At 41.3% G+C, this 27,377-nt stretch overlaps 1 pseudogene across 1 annotated transcript in view; it reads left to right on the top strand.

Annotated features, from left to right (window-relative positions):
• Nucleotides 1-13,592: 13,592 nt before the first annotated feature.
• Nucleotides 13,593-27,377, top strand: part of LOC311101953 (neural cell adhesion molecule 1-like) — a 111,491-nt pseudogene continuing 97,706 nt past the window's right edge. Inside the window, exon 1 of the transcript in view lies at nucleotides 13,593-13,644. The product of the transcript in view is annotated as a neural cell adhesion molecule 1-like (transcript). The remainder of the gene's footprint in view (nucleotides 13,645-27,377) is intronic.

The following is a 27,377-nucleotide window of genomic DNA, read 5'->3' as shown; positions in this document are numbered from 1 at the left end:
CAGTTAATCCTAGTTAATCGAAGTTAACCACTCTATCTCATACAAGGATAGAAAACATGACAAATTAAGTATGGTGCAAAAGGAAGAGGCCTAAAACAGAGCCAGGAAATGACTCTGTTATTTGATTAAAGGGTTAAAACAGAGCCAGGAAATGGCTCTGTTATTTTTTACATAAAAAGGTTTGGTTGCACCACTATTGTTTCCAAAAACGGAATGAATAGAAGGAGGAGAAGCCAGATTGTGCCACTATTAAAGAGTAAGGAAGTGGGCGGGGCGGTCAAGATGTTAAGATTGGAAACAATGGTGGAGGAACTAAACAGGGAGGGATTAAGCTTAAAAGGCGTGTACTATAAGCAAGAATGAAACTGTTTATAAACTGAGAACTGAGGGTTGGAGAGTTAGTTGCTCTGCAGACCAGCTCAGCTATATTGCTTGTGTAATAAAGTATATCTTGATTCTACAAAAACTCTGGAAGTACTTTGTTTTTACTGAGGATAAGGACAATTCTCCACAACACTCTCTATAAGTCATATACTGTATCATCAATTATACTATTTAGGCCTATATAGCATTTGTGAAGTCATCAACAGCTATTGTTTCAATTCAACCCAGGGTTCAACTAAAAATAGACAATACATATAGGCCTAGAGTTTCAAGCTTTGGTTGATGTCAAATGTAATCTTCAAGTTAATAATTAATATGTTGGATTCACAGCTGAATTTCAACCAAAAATCTAAGTTAAAGAATAGGATTAACCCAGTGGCTCAGATGAAACTATCCAAACATTAGATACATCTCCTTTAATGTGGATTGTTGATTGCGTTGTCAACCTAAGACCATTTGATATGACTTTGTAATACATTAAATAGCCTAAAGTTAAGGTTGTTGTCTGCCATTATATTACATTTGAACTTTGTTATGCTTTTAAATGGTTGAAAGTGCAGTGATAACACATTTAGACAACAACTAAACCAAAAATCAGACATTGCTTTTCCATTCGAATTTGGTTTGTGCTTTTAGAAGGTTGAAAGCATAGTGATAACACATTGGGAATTCAACAAACTTCTGGCTGTCTTTTTGAGTGGGTGAATAAAGGTTGAAATCTCATTGATCAACGTCACAACCAAAATGTACCCACATTTCCACATTGAAATGACGTGGTGTGTCCAGTGGGAGAGATTGCCATTAACCATATACCTGATCTAGGATCAGATTAACAAAGCCCCAATCCTGAAACTATGAAAAATAGATGATCCTTTATCAGTGGTTACGATACACTATCCCCTGCAGATTGGGGGCCAACAGAAATTCCAGTAACTCATCAATATAGAATTAGCAACAGATATCATTGCTGCCTACTCTGCATTCCCATCTGCTATCTTATCCATGGAGATGAAACATTGATACAGTGGTTGCCGCAAATGTGATAGATTGCTTTAGGATTTTGGTAAATGCAATTCAAGAGCAAGCATTTAGCTGTGCCCAGAGGCATCATACCCCTTCAGATTTGTCCTGTTAAAAAATATATATACACTACTGTTCAAAAGTTTGGGGTCACTTAGAAATGTTGTTCATTAAATAGTACCCGCAAAACACCAGTCTCAACGTCAACAGTGAAGAGGCGACTCCGGGATGCTGACCTTCTAGGCAGAGTTGCAAAGAAAAAGCCATATCTCAGACTGGCCAATAAAAATAAAAGATTAAGATGGCCAGCAAAGCACCCCCACAGCATGATGCTGATACCGGTTGGGATGGTGTTCTTCGGCTTGCAAGCTGTACCCTTTTTCCTCCAAACATAACGATGGTCATTATGGCCAAACAGTTCTATTTTTGTTTCATCAGACCAGAGGACATTTCTCCAAAAAGTACGATTTCTGTCCCCATGTGCAGTTGAGTTGCAAACCGTAGTCTGGCTTTTTTATGGCGGTTTTGGAGCAGTGGCTTCTTCCTTGCTGAGCGACCTTTCAGGTTATGTCCATATAGGACTCGTTTTACTGTGGATATAGATACTTTTGTACCTGTTTCCTCCAGCATCTTCACAAGGTCCTTTGCTGTTGTTCTGGGATTGATTTGCACTTTTCGCACCAAAGTACGTTCATCTCTAGGAGAAAGAACGCGTCTCCTTCCTGAGCGGTATGACGACTGTGTGGTACCATGGTGTTTATACTTGCGTACTATTGTTTGTACAGATGAACGTGGTACCTTCAGGCATTTGGAAATTGCTCCCAAGGATGAACCAGACTTTATTTTCTGAGGTATTGGCTGATTTCTTTTGATTTTCCCATGATGTCAAGCAAAGAGGCACTGAGTTTGAAGGTAGGCCTTGAAATACATCCACAGGTACACCTCCAATTGACTCAAATGATGTCAATTAGCCTATCAGAAGCTTCTTAGCCATGACATCGTTTTCTGGAATTTTCCGAGCTTTAAAGGCACCGTCAACTTAGTGTATGTACACTTCTGACCCACTGGAATTGTGATACAGTGAACTATAAGTTAAATAATCTGTGTTCTTTTGCCCATCTTAAACTTTTATTTTTATTGGCCAGTCTGAGATATGGCTTTTTCTAGAAGGTCAGCATCCCGGAGTCGCCTCTTCACTGTTGACGTTGAGACTGGTGTTTTGCGGGTACTATTTAATGAAGCTGCCAGTTGAGGACCTGTGAGGCGTCTGTTTCTCAAACTAGACACTCTAATGTATTTGTCCTCTTGCTCAGTTGTGCACCGGGGCCTCCCAATCCTCTTTCTATTCTGGTTAGAGACGGTTTGCGCTGTTCTGTGAAGGGAGAAGTACACAGCGTTGTACGAGATCTTCAGTTTCTTGGAAATTTCTCGCATGGAATAGCCTTCATTTCTCAGAACAAGAATAAACTGACGAGTTTCAGAAGAAAGTTATTTGTTTCTGGCCATTTTGAGCCTGTAATCGAACCCACAATTGCTGATGCTCCAGATACTCAACTAGTCTCAAGAAGGCCAGTTTTATTGCTTCTTTAATCAGCACAACAGTTTTCAGCTGTGCTAACATAATTGCAAAAGGGTTTTCTAATGATCAATTAGCCTTTAAAAATGATAAACTTGGATTAGCAAACACAACGTGCCATTGGAACACAGGACTGATGGTTGCTGATAATGGGCCTCTGTACGCCTATGTAGATATTCCATTAACAATTAGCAGTTTCCAGCTACAATAGCCATTTACAACATTAACAATGTCTACACTGTATTTCTGATCAATTTGATGTTATTTTAATGGACAAAAAATGTGCTTTTCTTTCGAAATCAAGGACATTTCTAAGTGACCCCAAACTTTTGAACGGTAGTGTATATATAATAATAATAATAATAATAATAATAATAATAATAATAATAATGTAATCATTTTTGTTGTTGTTGTTTCTCAGTAATACTACTAGCCACCTAGACATTGTATGAAGTTGGCTTTAGCTAGCCCAGATAGGCTCCCAATCTCCCAACTTCATAACTAGCTACCAATAATCAATTTCAGGCTATCAATCAAGTTAGAGTAGCTACCATAGTACGAAGGTAAAATAGTGCCATAAGTGTACAAGCATATAAAGTATGATTTGCACATGTAAAATATGAGTTGCACCTGTATAAATCAGTTTTGTAGTTGCAAAAAGTATTTGCAAAAATGTATCTTCTTTTTAGAATAAATGCAACAACACTTGTAAGCACATAATGGGATGTGTGAATGGGATGTGTGGACAGGGCAGAAGAAGATTCAAAGAAGAAGATTCACCAGTCGCAAGTTTAGTAAATGAGTTGCATTCCTTCACAAATGTAGTTGCATGCTTGCAAATCTTTTTGAATTCATTCACATATACACTAACATGTTTGCTAGTGTTGCATTTATTCTCAAAAGAAGATACATGTTTGCAAATATTTTTAGCAACTACAAAACTGATTATGTAGGTGCAACTCATATTTTACATGTGAAAATCATACTTTACATGCTTGTACACTTAAGGCATTATTTGACCTTCATAAGCTAGCTTGTCTATTTATCTTAGCTGGCCTGCAATAACTAAATGTACTGAATAAGACTCATATTCCATTCAATCTTTTACCCCAATTTTAGCAGAGATGCAGAGAAGCATATTTCATTAAAAAAAGAAAAGAAGAAATAACCACCAGTCAGGAGGATACAGACAGCTCAAGAGATATGCTTATAAATACAGTATGTAGAAAAAATGATTTTTTTTTTTTACATGGACTTAAGCATAATGATTATGGCTCTAGATTGCAAGAAAAAAGCTGTTTCACTTACTTAGTGCCCCCTCAAATCTTTTGGGTGCATGACACACCTGGCTGTGCCTCACGTTTGTGAAAACTGACCAGTATTTGAGTCAATATCACTATGAGGTGCCTTTGGTGTCCTCATCAGACTCACTCAGTCATCATGAAAATGTAGCAGAATAATGAAAGTCTGAGGTGTTATTATAAGTGGCCAAACATTTGCACACATATCAGTAGAATTATAAGTCTCTAAAAAAGTGTTTCCTTCATTTTATAAAAAAAATTTCATTGGATGTCCGTGATTTTGTCCCACACACTGCTCTGCTAACTACAGTGTGTGTAATAAGTGGTTAAATGATACTAAATCCAATTTTTTTTTACATGGTTTTACTGTCCACAATAAGTTATTTGATAAAACAAGTAATTTTGATCATGTATATTGTATTTTCATAATCATATTGAACATTTTGCATGTGTCCCTGAAATTGCTGTCCACCCTGTCATTATGGGGTAACTGCCCCTTTAAGAAACCCACTGATGTTTTCAGTGACATCACTACGAGCATTTTGTCTTTCTTCAATGAAGGCTGAAGCAGTGTCTAGTTGCAGAGTAAGTATTTACACTTATGTTTCATAATTTTCATCATATTATGTGTGTAGTTGGATGTTGTCAAGCTTAACATGTAAACTCTGTCATAGTGAAATATCAATTGATAGAAAAACCCATCAGAACTTTGAAATATATTTGTAAAACAGTACACAGTCAGCTTGCTAACTGTAGTATGTTGCTAAGTGAAGGTCCACCATGTGCTCATTAAATGCTAACATTAGCCAAAAATGTCCACCCTGTCATTGTCCACCCTGTCAGCAAGCCTTCCATGACAGGGTGGACATGGTTCATGACAGGAAGGACATGTGCATAGTTTAGGCCACATACTGATAATGTTACACATATTACAACAGCTATTACACACATTTTATAACAGTACATGCTATACATAGTAAGAATGGACAATATGGATTTTTTTTTTGGCGATATCGGTATCAGCAAACCTAGTTTGATAATGCAAGCCTAGTTTACCGGGACTGCCAATTAAAGTGTGTAAGGGAACATTTTGAATCGTCTTTTTCAAGGAATGAGATCAAAAGGAGCTGAGATAGCAAGGAGATATCGGGAACGTCGTGATGCTGACCCAGACAGAAGAAGAAAGTACCTTGAGAAAGAAAGGGTCAAATGGAAAAAAGACAGAGAGACTGGAAAGAAGAAGGGTGTCAATGAGCTCAGTGAGAGAGAGAAGAGGGCAAAAAGAAAGAAATGGAGAGAGGCAAAAAGTCAAGCCAGAGCCAGAAACAGGGCCAGTGCCATAAAAGGCACTATGAGAATCCACCAAGCTATCAGTCTGACACCCGGCCAAATGAAATACAGAGACATTTCATGTCTGTGTAAAAGGGAGGAAGGTGTTTTGGACTGCCCCTGCTTTAACCTTCAAGAGGTCACTCTAGCTAATGTTCCTGTTTCATCTGACAAGTCCCCAGCATGTGGAAAGACACTAGATAATCCTAGGAGACCAGAAATGATTGAGGTAAAGCACATTGGAGAGTGGTGCGTCGTTAATTATGACAATGAAGCATACCCAGGTATCATCATGGATGCAGAAGGGCACAGTGTGAAAGTTAAGTGTATGCAACGCCATGGCATAAACAAGTTCAAATGGCCAAGTCTTCGGGACGACATCTGTTGGTACCATGACTGGCAGGTACTTTGCCTAATACCAGAACCACAGGCTCTGAACAAGTGCTCTGTACAGATTGAAGTGTCTGCATGGAAGTATGTGGAACAGCAACTGCAGAACTGAGCCATGTCTCTGCAGAAAGGGAGAGACTGTTTGGAGATGCGTCCAAGTGATCTTTCTGTAATATTCTGTTTTTTCAAATCAACTGTTCTCCACTTAAAAAACATTTTTCTTCTTGTTCTACAGTTGAATGTTTGACTTTCACTGTGCAGAATGATGTACAGAGTTTAACGCTAGAAGGCCACATTAATGTCTCATTTTGGGCATCTTTATTCAGTGGCTGCATGCAGGTAGAGTGGATCAAAAACAGTCTGTTCAACTTGTAATTTCCCCCTACATGGGAAAAGGCATTTTTTACATCATTTTCTTGCATTGTTCCTTGCATTTATGAGGCCATTCAATGACATTTCACAACGTGTCCACTCTGTCATGTCACTGACCACCCTGTTATTTTCATGTTCTATGAAAATAAACAAATTATTTTCACAAGTTAGCAAAATCTTTTGTGTGATTCCTTTATAAACAAATGAGGGCCAAATAGTATTGTTTGAAAGTTTGACCAGATATCTTTTTTGTTAGATTTTATTTAGAAAAGAAAGTGCAACTCTCGCAGATTTTATAGAGAAACAAATAGTTTGTCATAATTTCATTATTATCCAAATACTTTTCCCATAAACTAAAATATATTGTTGAGAAAGTGACTAAATAGTTTTCTGAAAATGTACGTTTTATAATCACTATGTAATTACAATGTATTTATTCTGCTTTGAAATTGTCCATGACAGGGTGGACATATTTTGCTGTTTGCATGTAAATTGTCTGCTTGCAGTTAATTTATAAAAAGTGTGGGAGCTTGACCAATATGCATTTCTAACAGCATAACATATACTTAATACAATGAATATGAAGTTCAATGGAAAATCTCAGCTTTTTGGGGGGGAAATGGGGAAGTCTCAAAGGCACCTTATGGTGATATTGACCCATTTGCAAATATGTCAATGTAGGAATAGGCATTCAGCAAACAAAAATACCTGCTGAGCATGAATCAACATGAGTGTCACGCCCTGACTCAGGGGACTCGTATATGTTGAGTCAGGGTGTGTAGTTTCTATGTTGTGTATTTCTATGTTGTAGTTCTAGTATGTCTAGATCTATGTTGGCCGGTGTGGTTCCCAATCAGAGGCAGCTGTCGCTCGTTGTCTCTGATTGGGGACCATACTTAGGCAGCCTATTGGCACTAGTGGGTTGTGGGATCTTGTTCCGTGTTAGGTATGTTGTTTGTGTACCTTGGACTTCACGTTTCGTTTCTTGTTTTGTCGTTGTGTTTAATAGTCAAATAAACATGTATGCATATCACGCTGCGCCTTGGTCCGTCCCGTCGATGAACGAACGTGACAATGAGAAACATTCAAACAAAGAGATGAATATAAATCAAGTGAGTGGCATGTCATTCATCAGGAATACATTTGACAATACCAGACAACATTCTGGAGAGATTGAAGCCGTGAAACAAACATAATGACATTGCACATTAGCTGTGAATCCTGAGCACAAATACCATATGTCTGAGGACTGTCACATCTCACAGAGAAAGAAAAATATAAACTCCACTGCATTGTCTGTTAATCAATAATGTCTGTTATGTCCTTCATCCATCTTGATGGGCTCATTTGGAGAACAGGTTGGATGTTTATGTTTTGACAGATTTACGATGCTAGGCAGTTCTTCACCACCTGTTCAAACACCAGAGCTGCAATGACGCCATTTTATGTCATTATCAGATTGTAATTTGGATCTGTATTTCAGTTATTGTCATTTGGATTTATAATTTTGGATTATATTTAAGTTATCCATCACAATAATTGAGTGGCAAAGTATTACGTATTTTTTAAATCTGGTATGGCTGCTGTTGTGTGAGTGAGTGACTATGATTGTGTGGTAAGGATGTGTATACTGTATGAGTTTGTGTGATTCAACGGCACTTACCGTAAGTGGTCCTGTTTGGCTCAGTTGGTAGAGCATGGCGCTTGGACTGCTAGGATTCAAGGTTCGCTTCCCGCGGCCACCCGTACGTGAAAATACCTGCTAAATGTAATATATTATTATAAATTAACAACAAATAGAAACACGTGAGAGAGAAATTAAGAAATAATTCGTGATATAATTACGTAATTCTTGTTGTAAGAGGACAATGGACTAATTGTGTTTTTGTATCAGAAAAACCTTGATATTGAATTTCATTTAATCTTGGCTACACTTGATAATCTGAGGTAGGTTTGACAACGAACAGCAGTTTTGTCTCTTCATATTCCACTGATTAGTAATTGGATGAAAACAACGCACATTTTCATTAGCTTTTTAATTTATGGAACGTATGATGGTGCCATGCGTTTTACTGTTTTGTTTTTGTCAATTTTCAGACCAAATCATAGCTGCCAGTTAATTCAGTAGCACAGTCTCTCTCGCTCATTCATTTGTCACTCCAAAGTAATTATTTTTTGGTTAAGCATGATAAGATTGCAAGGTTGTTTCAAACAGTGTGTCATTTATTAAATGGAAAATAGAATGCATTATGTAAACTTTTTACTCTCTCTTATTTAGAGTGCCTTTTTGTGTCTCTCTCTCTCTCGCTCTCTCGCTCTCACGTGTATGTGTATGTGTGTGTGTGTGTGTGTGTGTGTGTCAGACAGAAGTGGGTGTGCATGTTGTTGGGTGTAGAACCAGAGATGTGATCAGACAACAAAGTGAAAGCAAAAGTAGAGATTTAACGCATGGTAATGGAGAAAGTGCATGGAACCAATATCTTTCAAGGCAGCAAGGCTGTCACAGTGGGTGGGTCTACAGTATATTTGTCTATGGATGTCTCTGTCCCAGGACTGTCCTAAATGTACCTTGTATTTATCACTGAAACCTATCAGTATTCTAGAATGAAAGCGTAGACAGCTGCTGCCCCCAACAGACATCAAGGCAGCATTGCAGGAACATTGTAGACCCCTGCTGAATCCTACGGAAGTCCAAAGAGGACATAAAAAACAATTCCCTCGTTATGTCGAGATCACAACTTATTTATCTCATGATCACTACATAACATGACAAAAGTTGTTTTGTCGAGCTCACAAGATAAACTTTATAAATAGGACTGTATGTATTGATGATAGATTGACAGTATGGCTGAGGCAGCAGAGCCCACGGTGGATCAGCACATATGTTTTTATTGATTGCTACACTAAGGAATGGTACATTTCATGTTAACATCAGGCTTTTATTTGTGTTTGGAGCTCATAATCAGTTTATAAGTTAGAATGTTAGCAAGCTAAATGTCTCTTACCTTGAGCTAAAAGTTCATGGGATAGCTAAGCCCTCGTGGGGCATTTAAGCACTGAACATGCCTGACATGCAAACCTGTCTCCCAGGCTGTGTGCCACCCCCTAGACCACTGCCAATTGCATGCAAGCAATAACGCAGCTAACTTGGCAAATCTTGTGAGCGAGCAAGCTAGCTAGTTAGTTAGCTACGTAGTCTTGTTATCAATGCTAGTTGTTAACTTGCATCACAGATACGTGTATAATTTACAGGGTGGGTGAGCTCCATTCCTGACAGGCCGATCAGATTCAATAGCAGCCTCAGAGGCTGATAATTCAGCATGCTTCAGGTAAAGCTCCTTGCATGCAGATTAGGAGTCAGTGCATTATGTATATGATCAAGAGTGGGTGTGCTCTATTCCTGGCAGGCTGATCAGATTCAATAGAAGACTCAGAGGTTGATAAATCAGGATGCTGCCTTGTAGGCAGTCTGCAAGGAGCTTTCAATATGAAACAGCCTACAAGGCAGCATCCTGATTTATCAGCCTCTGAAGTTGCTTTTGAATCTGATCAGCCTGCCAGGAATAGAGCTCACCCACTCTGGATTATATGCATCAGCCTATAAAGTGCTGACAGCTAATCTGCCTGCAAGGAGCTTTACCTATGAAACAGCCTAAAAGGCAGCATCCTGACATCAGCCTTTGAGGTTGCTATTGAATTTGATCAGCCTGCCAGGAATAGAGTTTACCTGCTAGATCATATACGCATCTGCCTGTAAAGCACTTTGATAGCTAATCTGCCTGCAAGGAGCCTTACCTATGAAACAGCCTACAAGCCTCCTGATTTAACAGCCTCTGAGGCTGAAATTGAATCTGATCATCCTGTCAGGAATTAAGCTCACCCACTGTAAATGCAAATATTATCCACAAAACATAAAGTGACCCTTATAATTATACACATACCAGTTATGCGAACAACCAGCATAGATAACAAGCTAGCTTGCTAGCTAACTAGCCAACAAGACTACCTAGCTAGCTCACAATACTAGCCAAGTCAGCTGCGTTGTTCCTTGCATGCAATTGGCTGTGGTCTTCGTGGTGGCACGCAGCCTTTGAAACAGGGTTACCTGTCAGGCATCATTCAGGGCTTAAATGCCCCTCATTGGATCAACGCAGCCACCGGGCTCCTTGATGAGGTGGCGATAGTGCATCTGAACAAATTAATGGCTGATGACAACTTCTGTTATGTAGTGATCATGAGATAAATAGGTCATGATCTCGACATAACGAGGGAATTGTTTTTTTATTCATCTGTCCTCTCTGGACTTCCATAGAATCCTGACATTATCTACATGTTTATTTTCTGCAACAACATGTGTGGCATTATACTACCACTAGATGGTAGCAGCTACCCAAAATTATATCGAAGTGCTGTTGAGTCGAGTGAGAAGCAGACTCAAAAGTAGTTCCTCAGTGCCTCTATCATCTGATTCTTCCTGTGCAAGGCCTGTCATTTTCCTAGGAGGTTTAATTAGGCTGAAACACAGAATTTAGACACAAACAAGAGAGTGGAGGAAGGGTGATATAGTTTCAGTTGAATTGCCTTTAGATGTCTCATAGGTAGCTAGTTACATGGCTTTAAGATATGAAGATATTATATTAAGATATAACAAACAACAATGGCAATCATAATGGCAGTCTACTGTATGGTGTAGCTTACAAAGTAGGGCACTGTACTTGGAGAAGGACATAGGATGTCGGGACCGTGGGAGTGATGAGGTCACATTAGGTAGCTTAGTGGGTAAGAGCGTTGTGCCAGTAACCGAAAGGTCGCTGGTTCTAATCCCCGAGCCGACTAGGTGAAAAATCTGTCGATGTGCCCTTGAGCAAGGCACTTAACCCTAATTGCTCCTGTAAGTCGCTCTGGATAAGAGCGTCTGCTAAATGACAAAAAAAAAATAATAATAATAATAATAATAAAAAAAAATGAAAAAAATAAATAAAAATACATTCATTGCATTATGCTATGGGCATAATAGCACAGTACCAGCAAAGGAACTAATACAAATAAGCTAATAAAAACATGAGATGCTCAAAGCTGCTAGGAAAACAGGTAATCAAGGCACTGAACAATCAACTTAATCTTCTCTCTGTTTTGCCATATTTGTTCAATGTCTTCCATATGGATTTAATGTAATGAAAACATGCACATGGCAGACCACACACCAGTTGAGGATTTCACATCGAAGTACCATAGGGATATCAGTAAACTCTCAAAATAATATCCAAGCATGCTTTTAACCCCTGCATTAACTGTGTCACGGGAGCCAAGCTTGTGTGCAAGTACTTTGGACAACATTCATTATAAATGTAGGCTAGAACAGATTGGTTCCATAGAGGTCTATCTACAGCCCTGGGCCCATATTCAAATGTAGGAGTGCTGATCTAGGATCAGGTCTCCCCTGTCCATGTAATCTTATTCAACTTGATCTAAAAGGCCAAATTGATCCTAGATTAGCACTCATACTTTATGACGCTTTATGAATACGGGTCCTAGCACTGACCCTCTTTCACACAGCATCCATAAAGACAAACCCATGCTCTGTCTTCTAAGACGTCATCTTACTAATGGATACAATAGCTCTGGTAAAATGTGAAGCATTCACAGAATATCTGAACTGTTCTTTATACAACAACCCCAAACATGCTAGAGAGGAGCAAAGATGATGACGTGTGGCATCATTATGGCTGACGAGTGAAAGACTGACCAACTCTATAGTGTAACGAAGAGTCCTCTGTAGACTGGGGTGATGAACCAGGATGTGGTGAGAGCAAAGCATGGAGGTATGGTGATGACATCATATGACAAGTGATGATATCATAGGCTTGTAGTTGCAGTTACAAAGATGATCAAGAAAATATATAGTATAACCTCTAATGACATAAAGATATATAACTCCTTGAGATAGATACAACATTTGATGGTAATAACAATATTACAGGCCTGTTGCAATGATATCAGCTTCCCATTATCTTTAAAGACTTAGGAGAATTGCGTGTGTGTTTGTGTGTGTTTGCGTGTGCGCCTGTGTGTGTGTGTATGTGTATGTGAGACACAGGCAGACTCCTCCAGTTCTCTGCCTCCCCAGATTAATATCAGGCCTGTACAAAGGGACCCTCTATGCCCTGCAGGACAACTCCCAGGACAATGACTCCACTGTCTGACAACACCATCGCTAACTCCTGCTAACTGATACATGTGCAGATCTCGCAGCTCTGAGATTACAGGGAATATTATCCTCCAATTGTACCTGTTCTTCCTGTGATAATAGTGATGACAATGTTTATGATGATGGTGTGACCAAACCTTTCACTAGTAAATCAATTAATCAAATCGATTTGACAACAATACACAGAGCAAGTTGACTTTCTTTTGCACATGTATTACTTGTGCATTGTCTAGAAATACGAATTTTGAGGTGGAATAAGAGATGTATTCTGTTTTCTGTCAGAGATGACAAAGAGAAAGAATTTTACTTCACAGAGAGATAAGATATGTGTCTATTTTAGCATGTGTCTATTTTACCATCTGCTCTGCTTGAACTGTGTTATGCCTATTATGTTTAGGCTATATAACATATGTTTTATTCCTAATTCAATAATCATTCCGAAATCAACAGTAGCTGTTGGAGAACATGTGACTATACTCCTTGTCTGCTCAGCAGCAGTAGCCTACACCTGCACACAAATCTCCTAGAAATAAAGTGCATGAACTCAGAAAGTGTCAGTCTAGATCTTCCCTGTGTTGGTATCATATCGCAGCTTTATAGTTTGATTTTAAATGGATATTTTGAATACGTCAATGTTGAATAATGGTATGCCTATACGAATAGCCCTTTAGTTTATGTTTGACCTATTCTGAATCAAAAGGTAAGAGGTCCACGGACTACTGCGCATAGCGCACTATTTTACAGCAAATCCCTGTGATTCCTATTGGGCGGATTAATTCACGTGTGTATGGAGGCAGTGGCTTGTCACTCATTCTTTGAACAGTGTGCTGGCGCTGATCTTCTGCCGCTACTACATCGATAATCAACTATACATAATACCAATTTGCCATACAAAAAAGAAATAGCTAGCACTATGGGAATGTATTATTTTTGAAAATATCAAGAACAACCACATATTACAGGGACCACATTCTTTATTAAGAAATTTGCGTGGTCTAATCAAGGAGTTGCGATGCTCCACGCAAAGGATATCCTTTTAGCCTTCCTTCTTGTGGGCTCTACAGGTAAGATGGCTAAGCTAATGTTACTGTTTTTCGTAGTGACTGCTATTCAGGCCAGGTATTTGATAAAATGCTCGAATCGGGAAAGGTGAACTGTGCTTCCATGACAATCCGCATCCATTGAAGGACTGTGTACATGTCCCTCCCACGGCAGTAGCAGGTGGATGGAAGGAAGATTGTACAATACAACGTTTTTGAATGGGATGGTCTTTTCATGTGAATTGGCTGGTTAGCTGCTGCCACGCAGTTAGGGATGTTGTTAACATATTCTGCCATGGTGTACACGATCAAACATTTTTTTAGTTAATAATGCATTACTTTATTTGATATATAGATATTTGTTTTATCATATTCTGAGGACAGGTATAATTTTCACAAGTGGTTGAAGTTGCTCTCATTACATTAGAGTTTACCTTTTGTCGTCATATCACGAGTAATTGCATTGATATTGAATACAGTATGGATGTGTCTATTGGATGGATAGCGTTTAAAACACTGCTTGCGTGCGTACATCAATGTATATTTTGCTAGTAACTCTAAGTCTCCTACTGGTCATATCGCGAAACACTATCATGACTCCGGTTGCTCGAGCCTAGTATCCATCCGTAGGAGGGAGACCGACTGCACGCAAGCTGAAATGTAACTATCACTGAAGGAATGTGTGAAATGTAGATTAAGCGACTGTCACAAGTGTGGCTACTTTCACTCGCTTACATTCTGTCAGCCTCCATTTAACTATGGTCCAGGTCCACACCTGTGTGGTCCCGTGTAGCTCAGTTGGTAGAGCATGGCGTTTGCAACGCCAGGGTTGTGGGTTCGATTCCCACGGGGGGCTAGTATGACAATGTATGCACTCACTAACTGTAAGTCGCTCTGGATAAGGGCGTCTGCTAAAATGACTAAATTTGGAAAAATGTACAACCCTATCGGCTGTTTTAGGGAAAGGCACACCACACACCCGACTCCCGTAAACACCAACGTTGTTTTCAAGGAGGGACCTCGAGCATGCCATACACACTGAACAAAAATATAAACGCAACATACAACAAATTCAAAGGTTTTACTGAGTTACAGTTCATATAAGGAAATCAGTCAATAAAAAAAATATGTAGACCATAATATATGGATTTTACATGACTGGGAATACAGATATGCATCTGTTGGTCACAAATACCTTAACAAAAAAGGTAGGGGCGTGGATCAGAAAACCAGTCAGTATCTGGTGTGACCACCATTTGCCTCATGCAGCGTGACACATCTCCTTCGCATAGAGTTGATCAGGCTGTTGATTGTGGCCTGTGGAATGTTGTCCCGCTCCTCTTCAATGGCTGTGCGAAGTTGCTGGATATTGGCGGGAACTGGAACACGCTGTCATACAGCTCAATCAAGAACATCCTAAACATGCTCAATGGGTGACATGTCTGGTGAGTATGCAGGCAATGGAAGAACTGGGACATTTTCAGCTTCCAGGAATTGTGTACAGATCCTTGGGACATGGGTGGGGCCTTGCATTATCATGCTGAAACAGGAGGTGATGGCGGTGGATGAATGGCACGACAATGGGCCTCAGGATCTCGTCACGCTATCTTTGTGCATTCAAATTGCCATCAATAAAATGTAATTGTGTTCGTTGTCCGTAGCTTATCCCTGCCCATACCATAACACCATCGCCACCATGGGGCAAACCGCGCGCCCACACGACGCCATCTGCCTGGTACAGTTGAAACCGGGATTCATCTGTGAAGAGCACCCTTCTCCAGCATGCCAGTGTCCATCGAAGGTGAGCATTTGCCCACTGAAGTCGGTTACGACGCCGAACTGCAGTCAGGTCAAGACCTTGGCGAGGACAACGAGCACGCAGATGAGCTTCCCTGAGACGGTTTCTGACAGTTTGTACAGAAATTGTTCGGTTGTGCAAACCCACAGTTTCATCAGCTGTCCGGGTGGCTGGCTTCAGACCATCCCGCAGGTGAAGAAGCCGGATGTGAAATTTGACATCAGCTTTTAACACACCCCTTCCGAAAAACACACATACAGTTGAAGTCGGAAGTTTACATACACCTTAGCCAAATACATTTAAACTCAGTTTTTCACAATTCCTGACATTTAATCCTAGTAAAAATTCCCTGTCTTAGGTCAGTTAGGATCACCACTTTATTTTAAGAATGTGAAATGTCAGAATAATAGTAGAGAGAATTATTTCTTTCAGCTTTTATTTCTTTCATCACATTCCCAGTGGGTCAGAAGTTTACATTAATTCAATTAGTATTTGGTAGCATTGCCTTTAAATTGTTTAACTTGGGTCAAATGTTTCGGGTAGCCTTCCACAAGCTTCCCACAATAAATTTTGTCCCATTCCTCCTGACAGAGCTGGTGTAACTGAGTCAGGTTTGTAGGCCTCCTTGCTCGCACATGCTTTTTCAGTTCTGCCCACAGATTTTCTATAGGTTTGAGCTCAGGGCTTTGTGATGGCCAGTCCAATACCTTGACTTTGTTGTCCTTAAGCCATTTTGCCACAACTTTGGAAGTATGCTTGGGGTCATTGTCCATTTGGAAGACCCATTTGCGACCAAGCTTTAGTTTCCTGACTGATGTCTTGAGATGTTACTTCAATATATCCACATCATTTTCCTTCCTCATGATGCCATCTATTTTGTGAAGTGCACCAGTCCCTCCTGCAGCAAAGCACCCTCACAGCATGATGCTGCCACCCCCGTGCTTCACGGTTGGGATGGTGTTCTTCGGCTTGCAAGGTACCCCCTTTTTCCTCGAAATATAATGATGGTCATTATGGCCAAACAGTTCTATTTTTGTTTCATCAGACCAGAGGACATTTCTCCAAAAAGTACGATCTTTGTCCCCATGTGCAGTTGCAAACCGTAGTCTGGCTTTTTTTATGGCAGTTTTGGAGCAGTGGCTTCTTCCTTGCTGAGCGGCCTTTCAGGTTATGTCCATATAGGACTCGTTTTACTGTGGATATAGATACTTTTGTACCTGTTTCCTCCAGCATCTTCACAAGGTCCTTTGCTGTTGTTCTGTGATTGATTTGCACTTTTCGCACCAAAGTACGTTCATCTCTAGGAGACCGAACGCTTCTCCTTCCTGAGCGGTATGACGACTGCGTGGTCCCATGTTGTTTATACTTGCGTACTATTGTTTGTACAGATGAACGTGGTACCTTCAGCCGTTTGGAAATTGCTCCCAAGGATGAACCAGACTTTTTTTTCTGAGGTCTTGGCTGATTTCTTTTGATTTTCCCATGATGTCAAGCAAAGAGGCACTGAGTTTGAATGTAGGCCTTGAAATACATCCACAGGTACACCTCCAATTGACTCAAATTATGTCAATTAGCCTATCAGAAGTTTCTAAAGCCATGACATAATTTTCTGGAATTTTCCAAGCTGTTTAAAAGGCACAGTCAACTTAGTGTATGTAAACTTCTGACCCACTGGAATTGTGATACAGTGAATTATAAGTGAAATAATCTGTCTGTAAACAATTGTTGGAAAAATTACTTGTGTCATGCACAAAGTAGATGTCCTAACTGACTTGCCAAAACTATAGTTTGTTAACAAGACATTTGTGGAGTGGTTGAAAAACGAGTTTTAATGACTCCAACCTAAGTGTATGTAAACTTCTGACTTCAACTGTACTTACACTACATACATACTGTCAAGGGGTGCTGAAGGTGGGTGTGGTGCATGAATCAAGCGCAGGACGCAGAAGCTCAGTTCAAAAGACTTTAGTGCAATAATCACGTAGAAAATAAGCACAATAAGCCCGAAGGCGAAATCACGGCGCACACAGGCGTCAAACAAACGGCGCACTAACATGTGCGAAAACCCTCTCCAAAACACTGGAGGGAAGTACGTAGCTCCAACACGAAAACAGAAGAGCAATCACACACAAAGACAAACACAACCAACAAGAACTAAATAGGACACTAACGAGGACTAACAAGACACAGGTGTACAACATAAAGACAAAACCAAGCGAACATGAAACATAGATCGGTGGCAGCTAGTACTCCGGGGACGACGACCGCCGAAGCCTGCCCGAACCAGGAGGAGGAGCAGCCTCGGCCGAAACCGTGACACATACATATACATATACAGGTTTTTGGAGAGGTGCACACTAAAAACAAATGGTTCTGTATAGTGCCAAATAAAGGTTATTTGGCTTGTAACCATAGTGGAACCCTTTTAGGTGCTATACAGTGGCTTGCGAAAGTATTCAACCCCCTTGGCATTTTTCCTATTTTGTTGCCTTACAACCTGGAATTAAAATTGATTACACAACATGCCTACCACTTTGAAGGTGCAAAATATTTTTTATTGTGAAAGAAACAAGAAATAAGACAAAGAAACTGAACTTGAGCGTGGATAACTATTCACCCCCCCCCCCAAAGTCAATACTTTGTAGAGCCACCTTTTGCAGCAATTACAGCTGCAAGTCTCTTGTGTTATGTCTCTATAAGCTTGGCACATCTAGCAACTGGGATTTTTGCCCATTCTTCAAGGCAAAACTGCTCCAGCTCCTTCAAGTTGGAAGGGTTCCGCTGGTGTACAGCAATCTTTAAGTCATACCACATATTCTCAATTGGATTGAGATCTGGGTTTTGTCTAGGCCATTCCAAGACATTTAAATGTTTCCCCTTAAACCACTTGAGTGTTGCTTTAGCAGTATGCTGAGGGTCATTGTCCTGCTGGAAGGTGAACCTCCGTCCCAGTCTCAAATCTCTGGAAGACTGAAACAGGTTTCCCTCAAGAATTTCCCGGTATTTGGCGCCATCCATCATTCCTTCAATTCTGACCAGTTTCCCAGTCCCTGCCGATGAAAAACATCCCCACAGCATGATGCTGCCACCACCATGCTTCACTGTGGGGATGATGTTCTCGGGGTGATGAGAGGTGTTGGGTTTGCGCCAGACATAGCGTTTTCCTTAATGGCCAAAAAGCTCAATTTTAGTCTCATCTGACCAGAGAACCTTCTTCCATATGTTTGGGGAGTCTCCCACTTGGCTTTTGGTGAACACTAAACGTGTTTGCTTATTTTTTCTTTAAGCAATGGCTTTTTTCTGGCCACTCTTCCGTAAAGCTCAGCTCTGTGGAGTGTATGGCTTAAAGTGGTCCTATGGACAGATACTCCAATCTCCGCTGTGGAGCTTTGCAGCTCCTTCAGGGTTATCTTTGGTGTCTTTGTTGCCTCTCTAATTAATGCCCTCCTTGCCTGGTCCGTGAGTTTTGGTGGGTGGCCCTCTCTTGGCAGGTTTGTTGTGGTGCCATATTCTTTCCATTTTTTAATAATGGATTTAATGGTGCTCCGTGGGATGTTCAACGTTTCTGATCTTTTTTTATAACCCAACCCTGATCTGTACTTCTCCACAACTTTGTCCCTGACCTGTTTGGAGAGGTGCCGCTTGCTTGGTGGTGCCCCTTGCTTAGTGGTGTTGCAGACTCTGGGGCCTTTCAGAACAGGTGTATATACAGTGGGGAAAAAAAGTATTTAGTCAGCCACCAATTGTGCAAGTTCTCCCACTTAAAAAGATGAGAGAGGCCTGTAATTTTCATCATAGGTACACGTCAACTATGACAGACAAAATGAGATTTTTTTCTCTCCAGAAAATCACATTGTAGGATTTTTAATGAATTTCTTTGCAAATTATGGTGGAAAATAAGTATTTGGTCAATAACAAAAGTTTCTCAATACTTTGTTATATACCCTTTGTTGGCAATGACACAGGTCAAACGTTTTCTGTAAGTCTTCACACACTGTTGCTGGTATTTTGGCCCATTCCTCCATGCAGATCTCCTCTAGAGCAGTGATGTTTTGGGTCTGTCGCTGGGCAACACGGACTTTCAACTCCCTCCAAAGATTTTATATGGGGTTGAGATCTGGAGACTGGCTAGGCCACTCCAGGACCTTGAAATGCTTCTTACGAAGCCACTCCTTCGTTGCCCGGGCGGTGTGTTTGGGATCATTGTCTTGCTGAAAGACCCAGCCACGTTTCATCTTCAATGCCCTTGCTGATGGAAGGAGGTTTTCACTCAAAATCTCACGATACATGGCCCCATTCATTCTTTCAAGTACACGGATCAGTCGTCCTGGTCCCTTTGCAGAAAAACAGCCCCAAAGCATGATGTTTCCACCCCCATGCTTCACAGTAGGTACGGTGTTCTTTGGATGCAACTCAGCATTCTTTGTCCTCCAAACACGACGAGTTGAGTTTTTACCAAAAAGTTATATTTTGGTTTCATCTGACCATATGACATTCTCCCAATCATCTTCTGGATCATCCAAATGCACTCTAGCAAACTTCAGACGGGCCTGGACATGTACTGGCTTAAGCAGGGGGACACGTCTGGCACTCCCTGGTGACGTAGTGTGTTACTGATGGTAGGCTTTGTTACTTTGGTCCCAGCTCTCTGCAGGTCATTCACTAGGTCCCCCCGTGTGGTTCTGGGATTTTTGCTCACCGTTCTTGTGATCATTTTGACCCCACGGGGTGAGATCTTGCGTGGAGCCCCAGATCGAGGGAGATTATCAGTGGTCTTGTATGTCTTCCATTTCCTAATAATTGCTCCCACAGTTGATTTCTTCAAACCAAGCTGCTTACCTATTGCAGATTCAGTCTTCCCAGCCTGGTGCAGGTCTACAATTTTGTTTCTGGTGTCTTTTGACAGCTCTTTGGTCTTGGCCATAGTGGAGGTTGGAGTGTGACTGTTTGAGGTTGTGGACAGGTGTCTTTTATACTGATAACAAGTTCAAACAGGTGCCATTAATACAGGTAACGAGTGGAGGACAGAGGAGCCTCTTAAAGAAGAAGTTACAGGTCTGTGAGAGCCAGAAATCTTGCTTGTTTGTAGGTGACCAAATACTTATTTTCCACCATAATTTGCAAATAAATTCATTAAAAATCCTACAATGTGATTTTCTGGATTTTTTTCCCTCAATTTGTCTGTCATAGTTGACGTGTACCTATGATGAAAATTACAATCTTTTTAAGTGGGAGAACTTGCACAATTGGTGGCTGACTAAATACTCTTTTCCCCCACTGTATACTGAGATCATGTGACACTTAGATTGCACACAGGTGGACTTTATTTAACTAATTATGTGACTTCTGAAGGTAATTGGTGTCATCAGATCTTATTTAGGGGCTTCATAGCAAAGGGGGTGAATACAAAACGCGCACCACTTTTCCGTTATTTATTTTTTAGAATTCATTGAAACAAGTTATTTTTTTCATTTCACTTCACCAATTTGGACTATTTTGTGTATGTCCATTACATGAAATCCACATAAAATCCATTTAAATTACAGGTTGTAATGCAACAAAATAGGAAAAACGCCAAGGGGGATGAATACTTTTGCAAGGCACTGTATGGAACCTTTTTCTGAAGGTTCTATAAAGAACCATGCTCATAAGGTTCTAAATGGAACCTGTATGGTGCTATACAAAAATGTTTTCTCCTAAGGTTCTATAAAGAACCATAAAAAAGGTTATATTTAGCACCCTTTTTTATGGTTCTTTATAAAACCTTTATGGAGAATGGTTCTATAAAGAAACTTTCTCAATCTCAAAGGTTCTTTGTAGAACCATACAGGTTTTATTTTCTGGTTTAATAGCCAAATGATATTGTTAAAATTCTATAGGTTTTATTATTGTGTTTATTAACAAGTTGAATCAGGTGTGCTAGCTCTGGAAGGGCTGGGGGTCCCTGAGGAGAGAATTGAGAACTACCACAAGGCCATACGTGAGTCTTTCACAAGACACCGTCACTGGCCATAGTCATATATAACATGTAATAGCGTAACACAACAGATTAGATCAACTGGAATGACACGCTCACTCACGGTTGCACAAAAAAAGCTGTGAACAAACCATGCCCCAAAATATTCGAATGAGCCGCCGCACCTACAGTTGCCAGCTCACTTCCCACCTGACTTTTCCCATCGGATCCGGTTGTTGGCTCGCCTCTCTAACCACTAGGCTACCTACCACACCTAAGTCATGATCAAAATCAGTTTGAGTTTGCCCTCAAAGACCCTACAGTGGTTTTTCCATAAACTTATGTAGGGTTTTTCATTGGGGTGAAAATCTGTCCAAGTTAGTAGACAGACACCCTTGCATGTTTTTATAGCCTACCCAGTCTATTGGTGGTGCACAGGTGCAGGAAGCCAAGTATTTCCCTACTTGATTACAAAACAAGGCCCCTATTGTCTTGTGTTATAATAAAACATAGGCCTATGCATCGATAAGTAGGCTACTTAGCTTGGGCATCTGTGATTGCATTTCTCTTTGCGTCTCACTTTGGCTATAACATCATGTTTATGATGTTCATATACATGTAGCTAGATGTGTAATGAATGCTTCATGAACATACTAGATCGTTACTGAAGGTTTTAGTGGTGATGCTCACTCAACTGCTAGTCTACATGCTGTGTATGACTCATCTCTGTGATGTCACCTCCTGATACAGTGACGAGTTGCAGTCACTGGGATGGAGGCTGTGCCTGCTAGTGCTGCTGTGTCATCATCATGGTAGCTTAGATAGAGGATGTAGCCTAACTGGTAATACCATGTCTTCTCTATCAGATGTGATAAAAGGCTGTTTTGGTTAAGGCTTATCTCCTGGCTATCTGTTGTAGGGATTGTGTTTGGTAATGCTCTCTGTTGGTTTCATTCCTCCCAGGGGCAGAACACTGTGTTACTCCCCTGAGGTCCTATAGTAGCGCGAGAAGGAGATGCGAATTGGCAATAGACCTTTGCTTATCATGTCAACAAGCAATGCTGTTGTTCCTCTCGATATATCAGCCATTTGAAAATACATTTTGGCTAGAATATCCTCAAATGCTGTTGACTTTACTGTATCTTAATCTTCCCTAAACTTGAAAGTAGGCCTATTGACGCTTTTCCACATCTGTCGATGGTTTTTATATCAACCTAATCTCATAGTTTCAATTCAGAATTTGCTTTAATTAGATTTTTGACCCATGAATTCTGCATGGTTACAGTGTTAATTCCGCGTGGTTACAGGGTTAATTCTACATGGTTGCAGGGCTAAAACAGAAACAACTCAAAGGGTTAAGTTTAGCTATTCATTCCGAGTGGTTAAGGTTAGGTGTATGGTTTGGGAAAGGATTAAAACAAAATAATTGTTTCCATTAAGTATCATCAAGTACTCTCCCTGCTTGCTAGATAATTGTGAACTGCCGTGGCGCAGTGGTCTAAGCAGAGCGCGCTGAGCCTCGTCAGTTTGATCCCAGTGCTGAGCCTCGTCAGTTTGATCCCAGTGCTGTGCCATTGTGTGTTTGATCCCAGTGCTCAGCCTCGTCAGTTTGATCCCAGTGCTGTGCCATTGTGTGTTTGTTTTTTGGGGATGAGCGCTGACGAAGGCATATATAGATGTCCTCAGGACCTTTTCAAACGTACGAAATCGACAGCTCTTTCTTGTGACCAGCCTGTTTATATAGCCCAGCCCCAGCTATTTGAGGCGTGGAATGGCAAGCTTTTTCACTGACCTTTGCACTGCACACACCCTCGTTTGGTGAAACTGAATAGGCTTAGCTGATACAGAATGTGAGGCACAGATGTTCTCAACGCAAAACGGCAGAAGGCCATGGAGAAGTGAACGTAGCCCTTAATCCGATGAGGGAAACCTGGGTATTCCTCAGAGACCAAACGAAGAGCGAATGGACTGGAAACCTTTCTGCGTGATGATCTAATGCAATTGCTCTGATGCTCATTAGCAGAAGAAAAAAACATAGAATGTGAAGATGTACAGTGCATTCGGAAAGTATTCAGACCCCTTGACTTTTTCAAAATTTTGTTACGTTACAGCCTTATTCTAAAATTGATTAAATAAATAGAAATCCTCATCAATCTACACATAATACCCCATAATGACAAAGTGAAAACAGGTTTTTAGATTTTTGTATGCAAATGTATTAAAAGTTAAGAACAGTAATACCTTATTTACATAAGTATTCAGACCCTTTACTATTAGATTCGAAATTGAGCTCAGGTGCAGCCTGTTTCCATTGATCATCCTTGAGATGTTTCTACAACTTGATTGGAGTCCACCAGTGGTAAATTAAATTCATTGGACATGATTTGGAAATACACACACCTGTCTATATAAGGTCCCACAGTTGACAGTTCATGTCAGAGCAAAAACCAAGGAATTGTCCGTAGAGCTCCGAGACAGGATTGTGTCGAGGCACAGATCTGGGGAAGGGTACCAAAAAATGTCTACAGCATTGAAGCTCCCCAAGAACACAGTGGCCTCCATCATTCTTAAATGGAAGAAGTTTGGGACCACCAAGACTCTTCCTAGAGCTGGCCTTCCGGCCAAACTGAGCAATCGGGGGAGAAGGGCCTTGGTCAGGGTGGTGACCAAGAACCCGATGGTCCCTCTGACAGAGCTCCAGAGTTCCTCTGTGGAGATGGGAGAACCTTCCAGAAGGACAGTCATCTCTGCAGCACTACACCAATCAGGCCTTTATGGTAGAGTGGCCAGACGGAAGCCATTCCTCAGTAAAAGGCACATGACAGCCCGCTTGGAGTTTGCCAAAAGGCACCTAAGGACTAAGATCATGAGAAACAAGATTCTCTGGCCTGAACGCCAAGCGTCACATCTGGAGGAAACCTGGCACCATCCCTACAGTGAAGCATGGTGGTGGCAGCATCATGCTGTGGGAATGCTTTTCAGCGGCAGGGACTGAGAGACTAGTCAGGATCGAGGGAAAGATGAACGGAGCAAAGTATAGAGAGATCCTTGATGAAAACCTGCTCCAGAGTGCTCAGGACCTCAGTCTGGGGAGAAGGTTCACCTTCCAACAGGACAATGACCCTAAGCACACAGCCAAGACAATGCAGGAGTTGCTTCGGGACAAGTCTCTGAATGCCCTTGAGTGGCCCAGCCAGAGCCCGGACTTGAACCCAATCTAACATCTCTGGAGCGACCTGAAAATAGTTCCCCATCCAACCTGACAGAGCTTGAGAGGATCTGCAGAGAAGAATGGGATAAACTCCCCAAATACAGGTGTGCCAAGCTTGTAGCGTCATACCCAAGAAGACTTGAGGCTGTAATTGCTGCCAAAGGTGCTTCAACAAAGTATTGAGTAAAGGTTCTGAATACTTATGTAAATGTGATATTTCTGTTTTTTTATTTTATACATTTGCTAAAATTTCTAAAAACCTGTTTTTGCTTAGTAATTCTGTGGTATGGCGTGTAGATTTGAGGGATCGTATTTAAACAAAATCAATTTTAGAATAAGGATGTAACGTAAGAAAATGTGGAAAAGTCAAGGGGTCTGAATACTTTCCGAATGCACTGTAAGCTGGAGAGAGGAGGTCGGAAAAGGCATGTCAGAGAGAGTCAACACATAACCTAGTGTCTGATTCATGTGTTTAGAGATATCAGCGGTATGGGGGTTGATGATTACAGTCCTGCACTTGGTGATGCTGGTTATCCTTCTCTCTATGAATGGTAACTTTGACATCCAAGAAGTAATATCTCAAGGTAGAATATTGGCAGAGGCAGACACAGACGTAGGCTATGCCTCATCTCTCTATGGACCATTTTGGTTCTTGCTGTGACTGTCTGCACAGTCTTATGAGTGGTGATTATGACAACAACAACACTACAGCCAATCATGTAGGCCTAGGTCTATGCTTGTATTTCCTGTCATATGATGGTGTCGACCCCAGCCAATCATGTGAGTGGAGGTTTTTGCTCCAGTCTCAGTTGCCAGGGAATCATAGGATAATCTTCATTCAGATCATAGCTGACCACTTACCAGCATTATCTACTAAAGCTGTTTGTTTGTAAACACACTGATGTCAGGACACAATGGCCAGTGCTCTTTCTTCATAGTGAACAGCATGGACATACCTGCAGTGAGCTTTCACCTAGTGCTCCACCATCTTCCTGGCGCCGACGAAGATGGTGGCCTCGCGACTAGCTCTTAGGAAACTTTGCAGTATTTTGTTTTTTTAATATATTATTTAAAGTGTTTTGTATCATTACATACAGCCGGGAAAAACTATTGGATATCAGAGCGGCGGTAACTCACCAGCATTACGACCAGGAATACGACTTTCCCGAAGCAGTTCCATTATTTGCTCTCCCCAGGGCAATTGAACTGATACCAGCGGCTGACCCAAAACATCACCGGCGGAGGAGAGGCGCTCGGAGCGGCCTGCTGGTTCGACTTAGGAGGCGTGCACACCACCCACCGCTTCCAAGTATATTACTCGCTAATGTTCAGTCTTTTGATAACAAAGTCGACGAGCTCAGGGCAAGGATTTCTTTCCAGAGAGACATCAGGGCCTGTAACATACTTTGTTTCACGGAAACATGGCTCTCTCGGGATATTCTGTTGAAATTGGTCCAGCCAGATGGGTTCTCAGTTCATCGCGCAGACAGAAATAAATATCTCTCCGGGAAGCAGAAGCGCGGAGGTGTGTATTTCATGATTAACGACTCATGGTGTAATTGTAGTAACATACAGGAACTCAAGTCCTTTTGTTCACCTGACCTAGAATACCTCACAATCAAATGCCGACCGTATTATCTCCCAAGAGATTTTTCTTCGGTATAGTCACGGCCGTGTATATTCCCCCTCAAGCCGATACCACGACGGCCCTCAAAGAACTTCACTGGACTTTATGCAAACTGGAAACCACATATCCTGAGGCTGCATTTATTGTAGCCTGGGATTTTAACAAAGCAAATTTGAGGACTAGGCTGCCGACTAGGCTGTTCTATCAACATATCGACTGTTGTACACGGGCTGCTAAAATTCCCGACCATTGCTATTTGAACTTCCGGGATGGTTATAAGGCCCTCCCCCGCCCTCCTTTCGGCAAATCTGACCACGATTCCATTTTGCTCTTCCTATAGGCAGAAACTCAAACAGGAAGTACCCGTGCTAAGGACTATTCAACGCTGGTCTGACCAATCGGAATCCACGCTTCAAGATTGTTTTGATCACGCAGACTGGTATATGTTCCTGGTAGCTTGTGAAAATAATTTAGATGAATACACTGAAACGGTGACTGAGTTTATCAGGAAGTGTATAGGAGATGTTGTGCGCACTGTGACTATTAAAACCTACCATAACCAGAAACCGTGGATAGATGGCAGCATTCGCGCAAAACTGAAAGCGCGAACCACCACATTTAACCATGGCAAAGTGACTGGGAATATGGCAGAAAACAAACAATATAGCTACTCACTCCACAAGGCAAATAAACAGGCAAAACATCAGTATAGAGACAAAGTGGAGTCGCAAAGATGTATGTGGCAAGGTCTACAGAAAATCACGGACTACAAAAGGAAAACCAGCCATGTCGCCGACACCGACGTCTTGCTTCCGGACAAGCTAAACACCTTCTTTGCCCGCTTTGAGGATAACACAGTGCCACCAACGCGGCCCACTACCAAGGACTGTGGGCTCTCCTTCTCCGTGGCCGACGTGAGTAAGACATTTAAGCATGTTAACCCCCGCAAGGTTGCCGGCCCAGATGGCATCCCTAGCCGCGTCCTCAGAGCATGCACAGTCCAGCTGGCTGGTGTGTTTACGGACATATTCAATCTCTCCCTATCCCAGTCTGCTGACCCCACATGATTCAAGATGGCCACCATTGTTTCTGTACCGAAGAAAGCAAAGGTAACTGAACTAAATGACTATCGCCCCATCGCACTCACCTCTGTCATCATGAAGTG

The sequence above is a fragment of the Coregonus lavaretus genome (assembly GCF_964263955.1).
Source record: "Coregonus lavaretus genome assembly, chromosome: 26".
NCBI lineage: Eukaryota > Metazoa > Chordata > Actinopteri > Salmoniformes > Salmonidae > Coregonus > Coregonus lavaretus.
This window is presented reverse-complemented; position numbering and strand designations above follow the sequence as displayed.